This window comes from Hyaena hyaena, unplaced genomic scaffold, assembly GCF_003009895.1.
Source record: "Hyaena hyaena isolate Hyena2069 unplaced genomic scaffold, ASM300989v1 scaffold_36, whole genome shotgun sequence".
Lineage (NCBI taxonomy): Eukaryota > Metazoa > Chordata > Mammalia > Carnivora > Hyaenidae > Hyaena > Hyaena hyaena.
Window position 1 is genome coordinate 2,003,634 of NW_024080668.1, and position 16,551 is coordinate 2,020,184.

Here is a 16,551-nt window from a genome sequence, read left to right on the forward strand (position 1 = left end):
CTGGACAGCAACATGCAGAAGAATGAAACTAGATCATTTTCTCACACCATGCACAAAAATCAACTCAAAATGGATAAAGGACCTGAACGTGAGACAGGAAACTATCAACACCCTAGAGGAGAAAGCAGGAAACAACCTCCTTGACCTCCACCGCAGCAACTTCTTACTTGACACATCCCCAAAAGCAAGGGAATCAAGAGCAAAAATAAACTGTTGGGACCTCATCAAGATTAAAAGCTTCTGCACAGCCAAGGAAACAACCCAGAAAATTAATAGGCAACCAACGGAATGGGAAAAGATAGTTGCAAATGACATATCAGATAAAGGGTTAATATCCAGAATCTATAAGGAACTCACCAAACTACACGCCCGAAAAACAAACAACCCAGTGAAGAAATGGGCAGAAGACATGAACAGACACTTCTCCAAAGAGGACATCCAGATGGCCAACAGACACATGAAACGATGCTCAGCATCCCTCCTCATCAGGGAAATACAAATCAAAACCACACTGAGATACCACCTCACGCCAGTCAGAGTGGCTAAAATGAGCAAATCAGAGAACTCTAGATGCTGGCGAGGATGTGGAGAAACGGGCACCCTCCTACACTGTTGGTGGGAATGTAAACTGGTACAGCCCCTCTGGAAAACAGTGTGGAGGTTCCTCAGGAAACTAACAATAGAACTCCCTTATGACCCAGCAATAGCACTGCTAGGAATTTACCCAAGGGATACAGAAATGCTGAGGCATAGGAGCACATGTACCCCAATGTTCATAGCAGCACTCTCCACAATAGCTAAAACATGGAAAGAGCCTAAGTGTCCATCAACAGATGAATGGATCAAGAAGATGTGGTTTATCTATACCATGGAATACTACATGGCAATGAGAAACAATGAAATCTGGCCATGTGTAGCAACATGGATGGACCTTGAGGGTGTTATGCTGAGCGAAATAAGTCAGGCAGAGAAGGACAAATATCATATGTTTGCACGTATAGGAGGATTAGGAGGAACTTGACGGAGGAACAAGGGGGAGAAGAAGGGCGGAAATGGTGGGGGAAAGGGAGAGAGGCAAACCATGAGAGACTCTTGAATGCTGACAAAAACTGAGGACTGATGGATGTGGGGGGGAGGGGGGGAGGGGCATGGAGGAGGACACTTTGGGGATGAGCACTGAGTGTTATGTGGAAACTAATTTGACAATAAACTATTTGTAAAAAATAAATAAATAAACTTTAAAACAAAAAGGAAAAAAAAAAGAACTAGAGTGTATTATATTAAGCGAAATAAGTCAGTTAGAGAAAGACAAATATATGACTTCACTCGTGGAATTTAAGAAACAAAACAGATGAACATAGGGAAGGTAAGGAAAAATTAAGATAAAAAGAGTGAGGGAGACAAAACCTAAGAGACTCTTAAATACAGAGAACAAACTGAGGGGTGCTGGAGGAGTGTTGAGGGGATGGGCTAAATAGGCGATGGGCATTAAGGACAGCACTTGTTGGGATAAGCACTGGGTGTTATATGTAAGTGAGGAAATCACTAAATTCTATTCCTGAAAAAAAAATTACGTAAAAAAAACTCCCAACATTTGACTAGGTAATACATTTAATAGCATACAATTTTAAGTAACAAAATGGTATGTAGTGAAAAGTAGGACTCATGTATCCCTGCCCATCTGTCTAGTTTCTTTCCATAGAAACAACCACTCTTAACAGTTTCTTGTGTATCTTTCCAGAGGCTGTACGTACACAGACTCAATGTTTGTGCATGTATGCCGTATGTATATTTATATTCCCCCCAAATAGTGATATTGTATATTGGACCCACTATTCTCCTTCTTGATTTTGTTTGTGTGGGCTTTTTTTGTATTCACTCTATGGAGGTAGTTCATGTTGGTTTGTACTGGGTTGACTTTTTTTTTTTTTTTCAATGCTCTCATGATACCCCATTTAACTATGATCTATACAACCAGTTCTAACAGACAGGTATGCATGCAAGTTGTCTCTGTTTTTACTATGTTTTGTTCAATGATATGGTGACCTTCTTTGTACATGGTAGAGCATGTGATTCCTGATTTGGGGTTGTGAGTTCTAGCCTCGTGTTTGGTGAAGAGATTACTTAAAAATGTTTATGTACATTACAATCCTGGAAAGGAAACTGTTGAGGCTTTTGATTTCTTATCCAACTCTAACTTTCCCCACTTCATTCCCTGCCTGTTCCCAATACAGTGATCTCAAAATCTCTAGTTTAGCCAAAAGTCAGTGTTTTGCATAAGTAAGGCTCAAATATTATTCATGCTCAACCAAGAAGTATGTTATACTTGTATCTCTGCTGGCATAACTTTCTGCTTTCTGTCATTAGTAATGAACTGATAACCCCCTTAGCCCTGGGCCAAACTGCTTCCTCTTCTACAGATGATCACTCTTCATCCCTCATAGATGATCCACAGATTTGGAAAACTCTTAGTAATAATTTCCCCCTAAATTCTCAACACATGAAATAACCTGTCAGTTCTAAATTTCTCCTTAAATGTCTCCCCTTGACAGTTAACATGGGCCCCTATTCTTGGGAGGTGTGATTAATATCCATCATCCTAGGATTTTCTCTCTGCCACTCTCCTGGGGGCACCCCCTTGTTTTTTTCTGGATCCCAGGTTGCCTCTCTCTTGTTCCCTCCACATTATGATGGAACTGTGCCCTTGGGGAGACTCCACCTAAAAGATACATGGTAGGCAAAGAATTTGAGACTTTCATGTCTGAAAATACCTTTATTTCCCCCTTACACTTGTTGGAAGTTTGGAAGGACACAAGCTTTTTCAGTAATATTTTATCTCAGAGAGTAATATTTTATCTCAGAGTTTTGAGGTGTTGCTCTATCATCTTCTAGTATCTTGTAAAATTGTTGAAAAGTCTGATGCTAGTCATATTGTGGATTCTTAGCATCTTTTGTGGCCTCGCTTTTCATTCTGGAAGCCCTGGTCTCTTTATTCCCAATCTTCTGAAATTTCATGATGATGTGGCTTGGAGAGTGTGGTGCCATCAGAAAGCATGTCTCCCTCGCGTGGGGCAGAGCGGTCCAGAAGAAGCCCTTGCCAGTCCTCACAGCATCTCCCACCCCCTGCATCCAGGAAGCAACGCTTCTCTCCAACACAAGGAACAGGAGTGGAACGTCTCTGTCGTCTCATGTGATGGCAGGATCAGGGGACTGGACCAGGGGTGAGGGAGGTGAGAGGCAGGGATACACCTGGCTCCTGGCAACCAGTATTGGATGAGGAGGTGGGGCAGGGGACCAAGACTCGTGTTCCTACTTCCACTCTGTCTCTAGTTTCAGCCCACCCCCCACCCCTGCTCCTGTGTGATGCTTGCAAACCCTGAGTCTGACCTCTCTGGGAGAAGCATCTGCTGCCTTGATCACATCTTCCTCTCCAGGGGCTCAGCCTGTATTGTTCCCAACTCTGATAAGTCACCTGTCATTCATTCATTGATTCATTCCTTCATTCATTTCCACCTTCCGAACATTCATTGAAGTCCTTCTCTGCCTGATCTTCATGAGCTGTATCATTTTTGCACCCGTAGCTCATTCTGGTGGAGTTTGGATGGATCCAGAAGTATGCTAATTTCCTGGGACTGCTATGACAAACTACCACAAACTCGGTGGCTTAAAACAACAGAAATTTATTCTTTTACATTTCCGGAGGCCAGAAATCTGCAATCACTTTCCCTGGGCTGAAATGAAGACATCAGCAGGGCCATGCTCCCCCTGTAGGCTCTACGAGAGTCTGTTCCTGGCTTCCTCCAGCTTCCTTGGCTCGTGGCCACATCCCTCCAATCTCTGCCTCTGGGATCACATCTCCTCCCTCTGTCTCTTCTATAAAGATACTTGTTGTTACTTGTAGCGTGCCCTTAGATCATCCAGGATAATGTCTGTATTTCAAGGGTCTTAACTTGATCACATCTGCAAAGTCTCTGTCCAATCAGATAACATTCGTAGGTTCTGGGGATGATGGTGTGGACACACCCTTGGGAGCCATCATGTAGCCCACCATAAGCAGAGAAGATAAAGGCCTATGGTAGGGCACCATGTTTCACGGGAGTCCTTTCTCTGTTTTCTTCTAGTACCTTCAGATTTCCTTTTATATATTTAAATCTTTGGTCTGGTTGGAATTCATTTTGTCATGGAGCTTCCACAGTCTCTCAAACACTAGTTAATACATATCTGAATTTCCTCACCACAGATGAAACAAAGGTGACTTGCTCTTAGGAGAAAAAAATCAGAACACATTTATTGTCCTGTAGTAAGTACAAAACTGCATTTAAAAAGAATAGATTTAATCTCAAAGAAACCGCCTTTGCTCACTTTGGATTGTGGAGAGTGTGCACGGAGAACAGAAAGGCCCTTCCCCAGAATCGCTTCTTGTCTGATGAGAACACCCCAGCCTCAGGCAGCGGGACGGAATCTTCTAGGCACCGGCATTACTGTGACAGACACGTGGAGGTGGGAGAGGTGTGTGGGGTAGGGAGGGACACCCTCTCCTTCCCCGTCACCTACCGGCCTGGGTGGAATGACACACATTGGGGCCTTCAAACATGTCCCTGCGGTGTGTGCGGAGAAGCAGGAGGGCCAAGGTCTCTGGTCACACTTCCCAGGGGTCGCGGGTCTGGCTGGTCCTCAGCCTGAACTCGAATGGCACAAGATGCCCACATTTCACCCCATTCCTGATACACCCCAAGGCAGTTTGCCATGGCCTCCCTGGGGCCTCGGTACAGGCTGTGCATACAAATTGTCTGTCGTAACCTTTTCACTTAAGGAGAACTGTGGGCCTGAGTCACATTCTGCAGCAGCACTAGGAGATGCAGACAGAATGTTCTTTCTGAAAACTTGGGATTTCAAGCTGGGTCTTTTATTTGTATTCCCTTGTTACTTTTAGTCTTAACTGTGACATTCCTATCCTGAAAAGAGGGTGACAGAATTTGAGTCACATTGTCCTCCAAGTACTAATCTAACAAGGCGCTTCTCATTTTCACAATATTTCTGTTGCACGTGGGTCCTTATTGTTCGGTCTTGTTCTCTTCCATTCCTGAACGCCCTGTCTCCCACTCACATACACCTTCATGTCTGGATCCTAGCTCTTTCTTTATGGGCCCCTCCATGCTTGTGTGTGCTATTCCGTTACTTTTCATACCTTCTAAGCGTCCCTCTCGGTCTCAGTCGGACTGTCCTACACTTGCCCGGTACCTCATCTTCCTTCGTGCCAGGACGCAGTAACACGGTCTAATGTTTGTCTTTGATTTGAGCGTGCTCACAGAGTGAAAGAAGGACAGAAGCCAGTTGGGAGGATGCATGAGGTGTGGACAAGGAAAGAGGAGAAGGAATGAAGAGAGGTCTCCTTTGAAATCTGAATCCGGGACCAGAAAGCAGACTTAATCTTGAACTATACAGAATGACTGGCACATGAGCAAATGTTGGAGCAGTAACAAAACCGAGTGCCGCAGCCAATTTTCTGGCATCTCCTACTTCTTCTCCTTGGCTTTCTTGTGAAAATTTTACCATAATGCACTACTGTCTACTGTACCAAATGTCTGCTTGTTTGCAAAGGTTCCGTAAGGTGACAGTAGAGATTTTAGAACCAGAAAGACTTGGTTTTAATTCTCAGCTTTGCTATGTGACCTTGGACAAATGATACAATTTCCTTAAGCTTTAGCTTTTCCACAATGTTTATCACATAAGAGATAAAGGAGAAAAATGCACGTAAAAACCTTGGCATTGTGCCCAGCACTTCAATCAACCCAGAAGGCCAATTAATACATTCAACAAACGTTTACTGAATATTCTCTATGTTCTGAACTGTCTGTTGGGTGCTGAGCATGCTGTGGGGAACGTGCCTTTAAGGAGCTTACTTTCTGGGGCAGATAATCAACATGTGAACAAAATGTCATTACAAACACTGATTAGGCCCGAGTAAATAAACAGAATGTGGGGCTGGAATCACAGGGAAAGCCAGGAAGACTTCACTGCAACCTGGGGAAGAAAATGTGCAAGCGGGGCCAGGAGCTGATTAAGGCAATGAGATCACTGGCTTAGGCAGAGCCCCCCCTCATCCCTAACCCCCGACCTGCAACCCATTGGCTAGGGTGACTGACGAAAGCCCTGGGTGGGTTGGGTGGACGCCTAATGGACTCTTAGGGGCTGGAATCCACAGTGGATTCCCAGTTTTGAACCCCTCTTTGTTTGGTTTCACAATCTGCCAGACTGTTTCTATACTCTGGCTCCATCTGTTGAGTGAAAATGACTGGTGCTACCTAAATTTCTCCATTATGGCTTTGTTTGCAAATCTCCAAATTAAGTGGAAATTGTATACACTTTCCCTTAACTTCACACTTAATTTTCCCTCTGCCAAGCTCTGTTTCTGGACAGAAGTAGTTTAAAGGAATTTTGATCATGCCTTCTGAACACATTTTCTTTCTTGGAGGAAAGTTTGGGTGTCTCATAATAGTATTAATTACTTTAGCTAGCGTGGGCATAGGGAAGCCAGAGCCTTCCATTTGGTTTGTTTAAATGAAAACCACAGGTCTAAAGTGGAGTCACTTCCGGGGTGCCTGGCTGGCTCAGTTGGTAGAGCATGTTACTCTTGATCTCAGGGTCATGAGTTCAAGCCCCACACTGGGTGTAGAGATTACTTAAAATCTTAAAAAAAAAAAAAAAAAGGAGTCACTTATGTCAAGGGCTCCATATGAACAAACCAAGACTTACTCTGCCTTACCTCCCTGCACTTTCAACCCCCCTGGCGTGTAACCTTGGACTGGTCAACATGAATTTCCTGGCCAGCACTAGGAAATTCACTGACAGACCCTTCTGCTCCCCTTAGGAGGGAGGCCTTGCCCAAAACAATGTATTCTTTGGTAATAATTTCCTCTTTTTTGCTCCCTCTCCGCCTTTAAAAACCTTTCATTTTCTGCAGCTCAAAGGAGCCCCTTTCTATCTGCTAGATGGGTGCTGCCCCATTCATGAATTGTTCAATAAAGCCAATTTTATCTTTTAACCTACTAAGTTGAATTTTTGCTATTTAAGGATTTTCACTGATCCTCAATAACTCTTTCCAGTTTGCAAAAGCGGCCTTTCTGGAAGACCTTCGACTGATAACTGTTACCACCATGAGAGTCCCAGGGGCAGACCTGGGTCTAACACAAGGCTTATGCAACTTTCCAGTCCGTTTGGCCTCTCTATTCCAGGGACATCTGGCCCACCAGGCTGTCCAAATACTTCAAATGCTTGGAATTGCATTTCTGGCTGTTTCACTTCATTTCTACTCTCAAGCTCAGGAGTCAGTATTTTCAGTTCATTAATTCAACTAATGTTTATAAAATGCTTACGTCGGGGTAGAACATTATTTAAATAAGAGTATTTACTATACTTTTATTGGGAGTACATTAAAGTTGCTACTCTCCTAAAGAGTGTATGTCAGGAGGTGAGGGAAGGTGGATATGAGGCAGTCAAGAAATAAGTATAAAGTGTGTGAGAGGCCAATAAATGCTGCACAGCATAAGAAGGCACGGAGGAGGAGACAGAGAAGGGGGGGCAGTGCTATTTTATGATTTGCAAAGGCCTCACTAAAAAAAGTGACATCTGAAAAGACATGGAAAGAGAGTAAGGGAGTGAGGTGTGTAGCTTTCTGGGGGGAAAGCATTTCCGGCAGAGGGAATAGGAGATGAAAAGGTGCTGAGGCACAGGGCCTGTGTAGCTGGAAAGAAACAGGTAAGGAGAGAATGCCATCAGGGAGGCAGAAGGGGCGGGTGATACGGGGTGCCGTAAGCTGCCGCAAGGATCTTACTCTGGTGCTGAATGAGACAGGAAGCCGGGCGAGTGTTGTGAGTAGGGAAGCTGCCACCGAACTACCTGAGTTTGCTCGTGGGGGAGTCACAGAAATTCCACCAGGTGGACTAGGAACTTTATTTGCAGCAAATAAGGGGATCACGGGGAATAACTTCCAAAGCCATGACTCCCTGACCAAGGGTGACTAGGTGCCATTTATCTAGGGTTAGGATGAGTAGTTACGGGGGGGGGGGGGGAGAGAATGTCATTGAGGTAGAGGTAGTGCATGAGGAAACAAGCCCAGACAGTCCTTGTATGTTATGTAAATGAGGCTTTTGCTCCTCCGTGGGTGGAGATTTTAGTATGAAAATGACGTAAAGGTGACTGTAGGTCACTCCATGGTCCATCAGTGCAGGCAGAAGTCGGGGGTTAAGCTCCAGCTGGTCTGGGTGGGGTCTGGGCTGCCAGAGCTGAGCCTCCAGGCAGTGGTTACTGCGTGAAGGGGTGTTTCCAGTACTGGGTTATGCCCGTGGGGTCTTTTGCCTGAGTTAAGAGATAAGCTGGAAAGAGTTTAATGAAAAATGTGGGACAAAGATCACTGGGTATAAGCAGTAAAGGTGAGGTCTGGGGTCTAGCTGGTGACGGAATGACATAATCTGACTTACATTTTTAATAAAATTTGTGTTGAGGAGAGACTGCAGGGACAGCCAGTACAGAAGCCGAGAGAGAAAACCGGGGCCGTGTGGCAATCCAGGCCAGCCACGACGGAGATGTGCCACCAGGGTAAGGAGTCTAACAGAATAGATCTAAGGGTGGAGCGACAGGACTTATGGGTGATGTGCTTGCCAGGGATGAGAGAGAAAGCAAGGCCTCAAGGATGCCTGCAAGGTTTTCGGCTGGAGAAAAGCAGACAGCAGAGCTGCCATTAGCTGAGACAAAGTTTGCGGGGGGGGGGGGGCCCTATTCAGAGATCGCTATGGCGGACTCTTGAGCAACAGGGGCTTGAACCCTGTCGGTCCGCTTACGAAGACTTCTTACAACACAGTCCTGATAAGAGTTTTCTCTTCCTTATGGTTTCAATGGCATTTTTAATTTACTTTATTGTAAGAAGACAGTACATGATATACATAACATACAAAATATGAGTTAGCCAACTGTTTATGTTATTGATAAGTCTCCCACTCAACAGTAGGCTATATTAGTTAAGCTTCGGGGGAGTCAAAAGTTCCGTGTGGATTTTTTATTGTGCAGCATGGGGTGGTGCTCCTAAACCTTGCCCCCAACGTTCTTCAAGGGTCAGCTGTAATTCCATTTAGCACGAGCTAATTTGAGAAGCGTATTAGACATTCGGGTGCAGATGCTGAGTAGGTAATTAGAAAACCAGATTTGGAATTCAGGCTGTAGGTCTGAGCCAGATAGAAATCTATGCTTCAGCGGTATACTTGTACATATATTTTAAAGCCAGGAGCCTGTGTGACATCTCCCAGCAGAAATAGGGAAAATAGAAGGTATGAGGACTGATCCCTGGGGCACTGTGACATTTAGATTTGGGGACCTGAGGATAAACCAGCAAAGAAGACTGAGAGGGAACGGAAACAAGAAATGTGTCCTTGAAGACAAGGGAAGGAGGCATTTGCAGAAGGAAAGTGTTGACATGACAAACGCTGCTTTCTGATGGCGAAGTGAGGGGACCGACACTTGATGGTGCCACGTAGTCACGTGGAGGTCAGTGAAGACCGTGACTCATGAAGTGATGGAGTGGAGGTCTGACAATAATAATAATAATAATAATAATAATAATAACAACATTATTATTATTATTATTCCCCCAAACATAAAAACAAACTCAAAATGGATTAAAGACCTAAATGTGATACCTGAAACCATAAAATTCCTAGAAGAAAACATAGGCAATAATCGGACGTTGTCTGTAGAATGTCTAGATATGTCTCCTTTGGCAAGGGAAATGAAAACAAAATTAAATTCTTGGGACTACACCAAACTAAGAAGCTTTCACACAGTGAAGGGAACCATCAACAACAAAAAGACAACCTACTGAGTGGGAGAAGATATCTGCACATGATATACTCAGTAAGGCGTTAATATCCGAAGTATATAAAGAACTTATATAACCCAACATCAAAAAAAAAATCCAATTAAAAAATGGGCAGAGGATATGAATAGATATTTCTCCGAAGAAAACTTACAGATGACCGACAGACACATGAAAAGATGCTCAGCGTGACTCATCTCCAGGGAAATACAGATCAAAACCACACTGAGATGCCCCCCTACTCGTCAGAATGGCAAAAATCAAACCCACGAGAAGCAACAAGATTTGGGGAGGGTGTGGGGAAAGGAGCCACTGCACTGCTGGTGGGGTGGCAAGCGGGGTGCGGTCACTGTGGAAAACAGCATGGAGCTGCCTCAAAATGTTAAAAATGGAACCGCCCTATGATCTGGTAATTCCACTACCAGGTATTTACCCAAAGAAAATGAAAACACTAATTCGTAAAGATATATGCACCCCTATGTTTACTGCAACATTATTTATAATAGCCAAGATATGGAAACAGTCCAAGTGTCCACTTGTAGATAAATGGATATATATGTACATATATATATACACACACACAATGGAATATTACTCAGGTGCACAATCATTTTAAGATAATTTGTAAACATTACAAAATATACTATCTGCCATATAGGTACATATTTTATACATTACCACGTTATATATAACTTCTGTATTATAACTTATACCTGTAATAACTTATATTATACATTAAGTATACATATTCATTTATGTAAGTATAATTTAATTATGTATTATGTAAGCATGTATTATACACTTACGTATATGAACAATACTGGCTTACGTGAGAAAAAGCTTTCCTAATTAAATTTTCTAATTAAACCAATTAAATGTCAAAGAATACACAAAATAATTAATATTTATTTAATACCTGTTAGGTCCTGTGCTAACAGCAAAATAAAATCTGATTGCATACATGAATTTATTTTCCTTTTCTCCTATCCAAACAGACTGGGCTACTACTTATTCTGTAAAAAGGTTCATACTGACTGGGTTGCAAGTCAAAGCAGAAAAACTACTATAGTTAGAGGAAAATCAAGTGCCTGGAGTCTATGGATTTTACAGGAATGGAGAGAGCATGAGATCTGAAAGTGAGAAAATCTAGATGGAGTTCTTGACCCATCCCTTGGAACCTACGTGTCCTTGGGCAGGATATGTCTCCCCAACCTCAGATTTTCATCTGTAACATACAAGCTGTAACAATGATAACGTGCAGGGAGCACAGATCAGGTGCCAGGCTAAGTCCTTTACCTGCACTACGTCATTTACCCTCCACGTCCACACGGCGCGGGAAGCACTGTTACATTCCCATCTCTGCGTGAGGAAACTGGGGCCTGCGAAGTCAAGCAGCTTGTTCAAGATCACACAGCAAGCAAGTACGAGGCAATGGCGGAAAGGCTAACTTCAGTGCCCATGACCTTAACCGCCACACTATACTATCTTATCATAATACAATGTGATGATCAAAGTAGTTAATGTATGTCCACATGCTTAAAGCACTTTATACACATTGTTTTTACCTCATTAAAGGGGGTATGACTAACCAACAGAGAGCATCGCGATATAGACATAAACATGGAGACTGTGAATCAGTGGTCCTGGGATTCTCGTCCTGATTTCTCCACCAATAAGCTGAGTGATGGTGGCAAGTCACTTAACATGTGGGGCCTACATTTTCTCAATATATACCAATACTTAAGAGTCTTTCTCACAGGAGACCCTGCTGCATGTCCCTCCCTTGTCCCGGCTTCTAAATGCCTTGAGTTCCCATACAAGATTATCAAAAAATAGAACATGCTCAAAAAAACTTCTGTAAACCATGGAAAGTGGTATCTTGTTTCTTTCCAAAGCTTTATTTACTTTGTTTTGTTTTGAGTAGGTGACGCATCTGCACTGTCCGAAAGTTAAAGCCCTATCACGAGGCACACACCGGGGAGCCCTGCTCCCTGCCCTGCACCTGCCTAACACACACTACTGCTCCAGGTCTCTCTACACAAGTCCAAGCCAAGGAATTATATTACTTTCTCCTTTATCTTACACAAAAGATGATACATTACATTCACTTCAATTTTTCACTTAATAATATCTTGTAAATCACCACACGTCAGTAGACAAAGAGCAATGTTTACTTTTTTTTCCCAGCTCTGTATTATACCATTGCAGGGTAGTACCATAGTTCATTTAACCTCCAGATGAAGGACACTTTGACGGCATTTAAGAAGTTTTTTTAATGTTTATTTATTTTTGAGAGACACACACAGAACACAAGCAAGGAGGGGCAGAGAGAGAGGGAGACACAGAATCAGAAGCAGACTCCAGGCTCTGAGTTGTCAGCCAGAGCCTGAGATGGGGCTCGAACCCACGAACTGTGAGATCACGACCTGAGCTGAAGTCAGAGGATCAATGGACTGATCCACTCAGGCGCCCCGAAGGGCATTATTAATATTTTGCTAATACAGACAGTGATGCAAGTAAGTAACACTGTGCACACATCAGTTCATATTATACACCTGTACATACAGGGCTGGCAGCATGGAGCCTGCTTGGGATTCTCTCTCTCCCTCTCTCTCTGCTCCTCCCCTGCTTGTGCTCGCTCGCTCACTCTCTCTCTCTCAAAATAAACATACATTTAAAAAAAGAATAAAAAATGAAGGTGAAATCCCGGTCAAAATTTAAGGTAAGTTTGACAGAAATGGATTCTTCAAAGAAGATCTCAAATCAGAAGCTATGCAACAGGGTAATATTCAGAAACTCCTGTAAATAACAACTGACACTGGAACAGAAAAATGTTTTTTGTAACCCGAAGCTTAATGTCAACTACATCCAAGGAAATTTGACAATTGCTTTCTAGTTACTCAGTCTTAATCCAAAGAAACCAATCGCCGCGCTACTGGAGACTGACCTTAAGCTACCGCACAACACCGTTGACTCAAGTTTTTTTTACTGTTATTTTTTCACTCTAGTCTCGTCTGAGTAGGAGCCAAGGGCAGGCCACCGTGAAACGAGCCACTTTGACATGCAGATGATTTCAAGCTTCTTCACAAAAAGACTCAGAAAGAAATTTTGACCTTCTTTCTTACCGCCTAAAAGAATAGAGACAGAGGACCTGCTTCAGGAAGAGTGGGCAACATAGATCCCTACCTTACAACACGAAGTAGGTATGGTGGACACGGACCTACAACAGGAAGTATGTATGGTGGACAGGGACCCGCATTACAACAGGAAGTATGTATGGTGGACAGGGACCCGCATTACAACAGGAAGGAGGCACGGTGGGCAGGGAGAAGCCTAGCAAGGCCCACTTGATCAAACTCCCACTGTTTCTGAATAGTCCAGAAAAACATGTTTACCAAATATTTATTTGGTAAAATTATTTTGGTAAAAATATTTGGTAAAACATTTTTTACCACATATTTGGTAAAAAAAAGAATAATTATTATTTTTCATCTTCCTGTGAATTGTTTTCTTTTCCTTTGAAGTTCCAGACCCCCTGGCCCCTTAAGGAGGACATATATACCTCATTTTGACGGTCTTTGAAATCTTAGGTCTTTGTGGATTCCTTGTACACACAAAATTAAACTTGATTTTCTCCTGTTAATCTGTTGCATGTTAATTAAATTCTTAGATCAGCTAGAAGAATTTTGAAGGGTAAAAGAAAAATTTTCCTCCCTAACACCAGCATATCAGTAACTCCAATTTAATACCACAAACAAATTAACTCCAACGACAAAATACACATTTAGTGTCTTGAACAAATATCACAGAGCAAAAACGGCAGAAAAAAAGATGAAAACAGAAGTGGAGGCTATCCCTCTGTATACTGAGTTAATCTCTTTTCACATATACACACTCATGTGCCCAAGGACACACTCATCGGCACATGCATCTCCTTCAGATTCCAAGAAGTGAAAATGTTTAGATTCCATGCTATTTCTTCCCTCAAATCTAAAGGTGAGGAAGTTCACTTTTGACAGAGTGAAACATAAAATATGTAGTACTTCTGTGCGTGTATATTATAAAAACTACTATACTGAAGGCCATCTAATATCACTTCTTTTGGTAACACCCCAAACCTCATTTAATTTAAATATAAACTGCACCTCACTCCACTCATCAGTAAAATGGTAATGATGCTGATAACCACCTCACAGGGTTTTTGTGAAGATCAAGTATCTCAAAACATGTAAAGCATCTAAAAAAGTGCTTCGAGCAGAGTAAGCACTCAATAAATGTTAGTTATTACTACATTTATTCTTTTGCTGGTAATACATGTCAGTGACTGTGGAACTTTTGGTAAGCATAATGGTAAGCACAATACACGTTACTCCTCGATGCTGCAGCAAGTCTTGAAGCCTCAATCAATGCATAGTGATCGAAATCAGCCCAGAAAGAGTGATGACGGAAAAGATCCTCTACTTGTTAGTGTTAATGCTGAACTTGTTTCATATTTAAACTCAAATGTGGGAGGAAAAACAATGGCCAATATATGTGTCCATGCCCTGATTCTTGGAACCCGTGAAATGTTACCGTATACGGCAAAAGGAATTTTTTCACATGTTACCAGAGGTAGGGACCTTAAGAATGGAGATTATCCTAAGCCCCAACAAATTACATGAGTCATTAAAAGTGAAAACAAGATGGGTGCCTGTTGTCCCACAAACATTTATGACTCAGTCTGGGCCTGAGGCTTAAGAAGACTTTTGAGCTATTGGCAAGAAAATCCAATCACAGGTATCGCTCAAGGGCAAGGATGAGTCTGTCTCCCGCCTCACACTTATGTGTATAAATGCTCTAAGTGGTTTTCTCATGCTGCGGGGAACTACATCTTTTGGAAACTCTTTTGGCAAAAAACAGTGTGGTCAAACTTAAGAAATTAAAAACATAACCTGTACAACATTTTTAAAACTGTAGAGTTGGAGGAACTTCAGACCACTTTCTTCAACTTAATGAAAATGAATGGACATTGTACAGTTTACCTCCTTTGATAATGATAGTGCAAATAAGGAGTTACTAGTAATGTATGCGACCACAATATGGTCCTGAGTGCAAAATATGCCAACACTGAAATATCAGAATTCTAAAAACATCTCAGGGGGTAGTTGACATATACATAAATCTAGTTAGAAAGCTTTGATCTACCTTGTGGAGTACATAAATTTTAGAATAAAGTAAATAACCCTTATTTTTATTTTCAATTACAAGTTGTTTTCTGTAAAAATTTTTAAGATTTACTGATAGTTTATCACCTAGTACACTGTCTATTTTTATAAGTGTTCCCCAATTAATTGGAAAATCAGATTATTTAACTCAGTATAGGTTCCTATACCTGTCAAATTTATTAAAGTCTTACTGAATGTTTAATGTATTAATTTCCAAAATAAGTATGCTACCAATCTCTCAATGTGATTGCATATCTGCCCATTTTCCCATGAAACTGTTTTATATATAATATATAACATACATATATGCTATGTTCTTAGACACTATAAGTTTAGAGTTGCTAGAATTCCAAATTAACTTAATGCTTAACATTTTTTAGTGACTCTATTTATCCTTTATAATGCATTTTTTCCTGGTCCATTTAATTGGGTTTAAATAAACTCTTAATTGGACAGCAATATAGCAAGGTACTTACCCTGTATTTTTCTATCCTTTTATACCTTTTACAATTTTGATCTCTTCTAAATGTGGTAGAGTCAGAATTTTTGCGTTTTATTTATTTTTTGATGTTTATTTATTATCGCTTCTCGGCCTTTTGGCTAAGATCAAGTGTTGATGTTTATTTATTATTGAGACAGACAGAAACAGAGCATAAATGGGGGAGGGGCAGAGAGAGAGAGACACACAGAATCTGAAGCAGGCTCCAGGCTCTGAGCTGTCAGCCCAGAGCCCGACACGGGGCTCGAACCCACAAACCGCGAGATCATGACCTGAGCTGAAGTCAGACGCTTAACCGACTGAGCCACCCAGGCACCCCAGAATTTTTACATTTTAAATGGGACACCTGGGTGGATCAGTCGGTTAAGTGTCCGACTTCAGCATCAGGTCATGATCTCGCGGTTTGTGAGTTCGAGCCCCGTGTCGGGTGCTGTGCTGACAGCTCAGAGCCTGGAGCCTGTTTCAGATTCTGTGTCTCCTTCTCTCTGCCCTTTCCCACTCGCGCTCTCTTTCTCTCTCAAAAATAAACATTTTAAAAAAAAGTCTGCCTTTTTGTTGGTATAGTTAATCCATTTATTTTTGATATATTGGGACTTGTTTTCAAGATTTCATTTTATTCTTTTAAAATATGTGCTTTCAAATGTTTTTTTTTCCTTCTTTTATTCTTTTGGAGATTAAATTATGTATTTGTCAAGACAGAGGCTAAGCTGTGGTAACAAGAAGTCTTTAAAACAAGTACCTGAAGTAGCATCAATGTTAACTTGTCCTCCATGGAACAGCGCAGCCATGGGTGGGGAACACTGGCGGACAGCTCTGCTACACGATGTCCTACGGGCGCGCAGGCCGGTACGCTGGCCCTGATAGTCTGTCACCTTCAATCTTTCGCTTCCATTTTGCATCTCATGTGATCATACTAGTTGGTGCCACTTTCTAGCTGGTGGGAAAGGAAAATAGAAAGGAAAATAAACGGCTTCCTTTAA

General features: G+C 42.1%; 1 protein-coding gene and 1 long non-coding RNA gene across 5 annotated transcripts in view; one reads left to right on the top strand and one right to left on the bottom strand.

Annotated features, from left to right (window-relative positions):
* The window catches only part of LOC120229866, a 76,401-nt gene that overhangs the window by 52,837 nt on the left and 7,013 nt on the right, over window positions 1–16,551 (bottom strand). For all 4 annotated transcript variants that reach the window (XR_005527864.1, XR_005527862.1, XR_005527863.1 and 1 more), the window contains one exon: window positions 16,311–16,505. This is a non-coding gene — a long non-coding RNA (uncharacterized LOC120229866). The remainder of the gene's footprint in view (window positions 1–16,310; window positions 16,506–16,551) is intronic.
* The window catches only part of FDX1 (ferredoxin 1), a 38,399-nt gene continuing 34,842 nt past the window's right edge, over window positions 12,995–16,551 (top strand). Inside the window, exon 1 of the mRNA XM_039229149.1 lies at window positions 12,995–13,072. The gene's annotated coding sequence lies outside the window, so the exon portion shown is untranslated. The remainder of the gene's footprint in view (window positions 13,073–16,551) is intronic.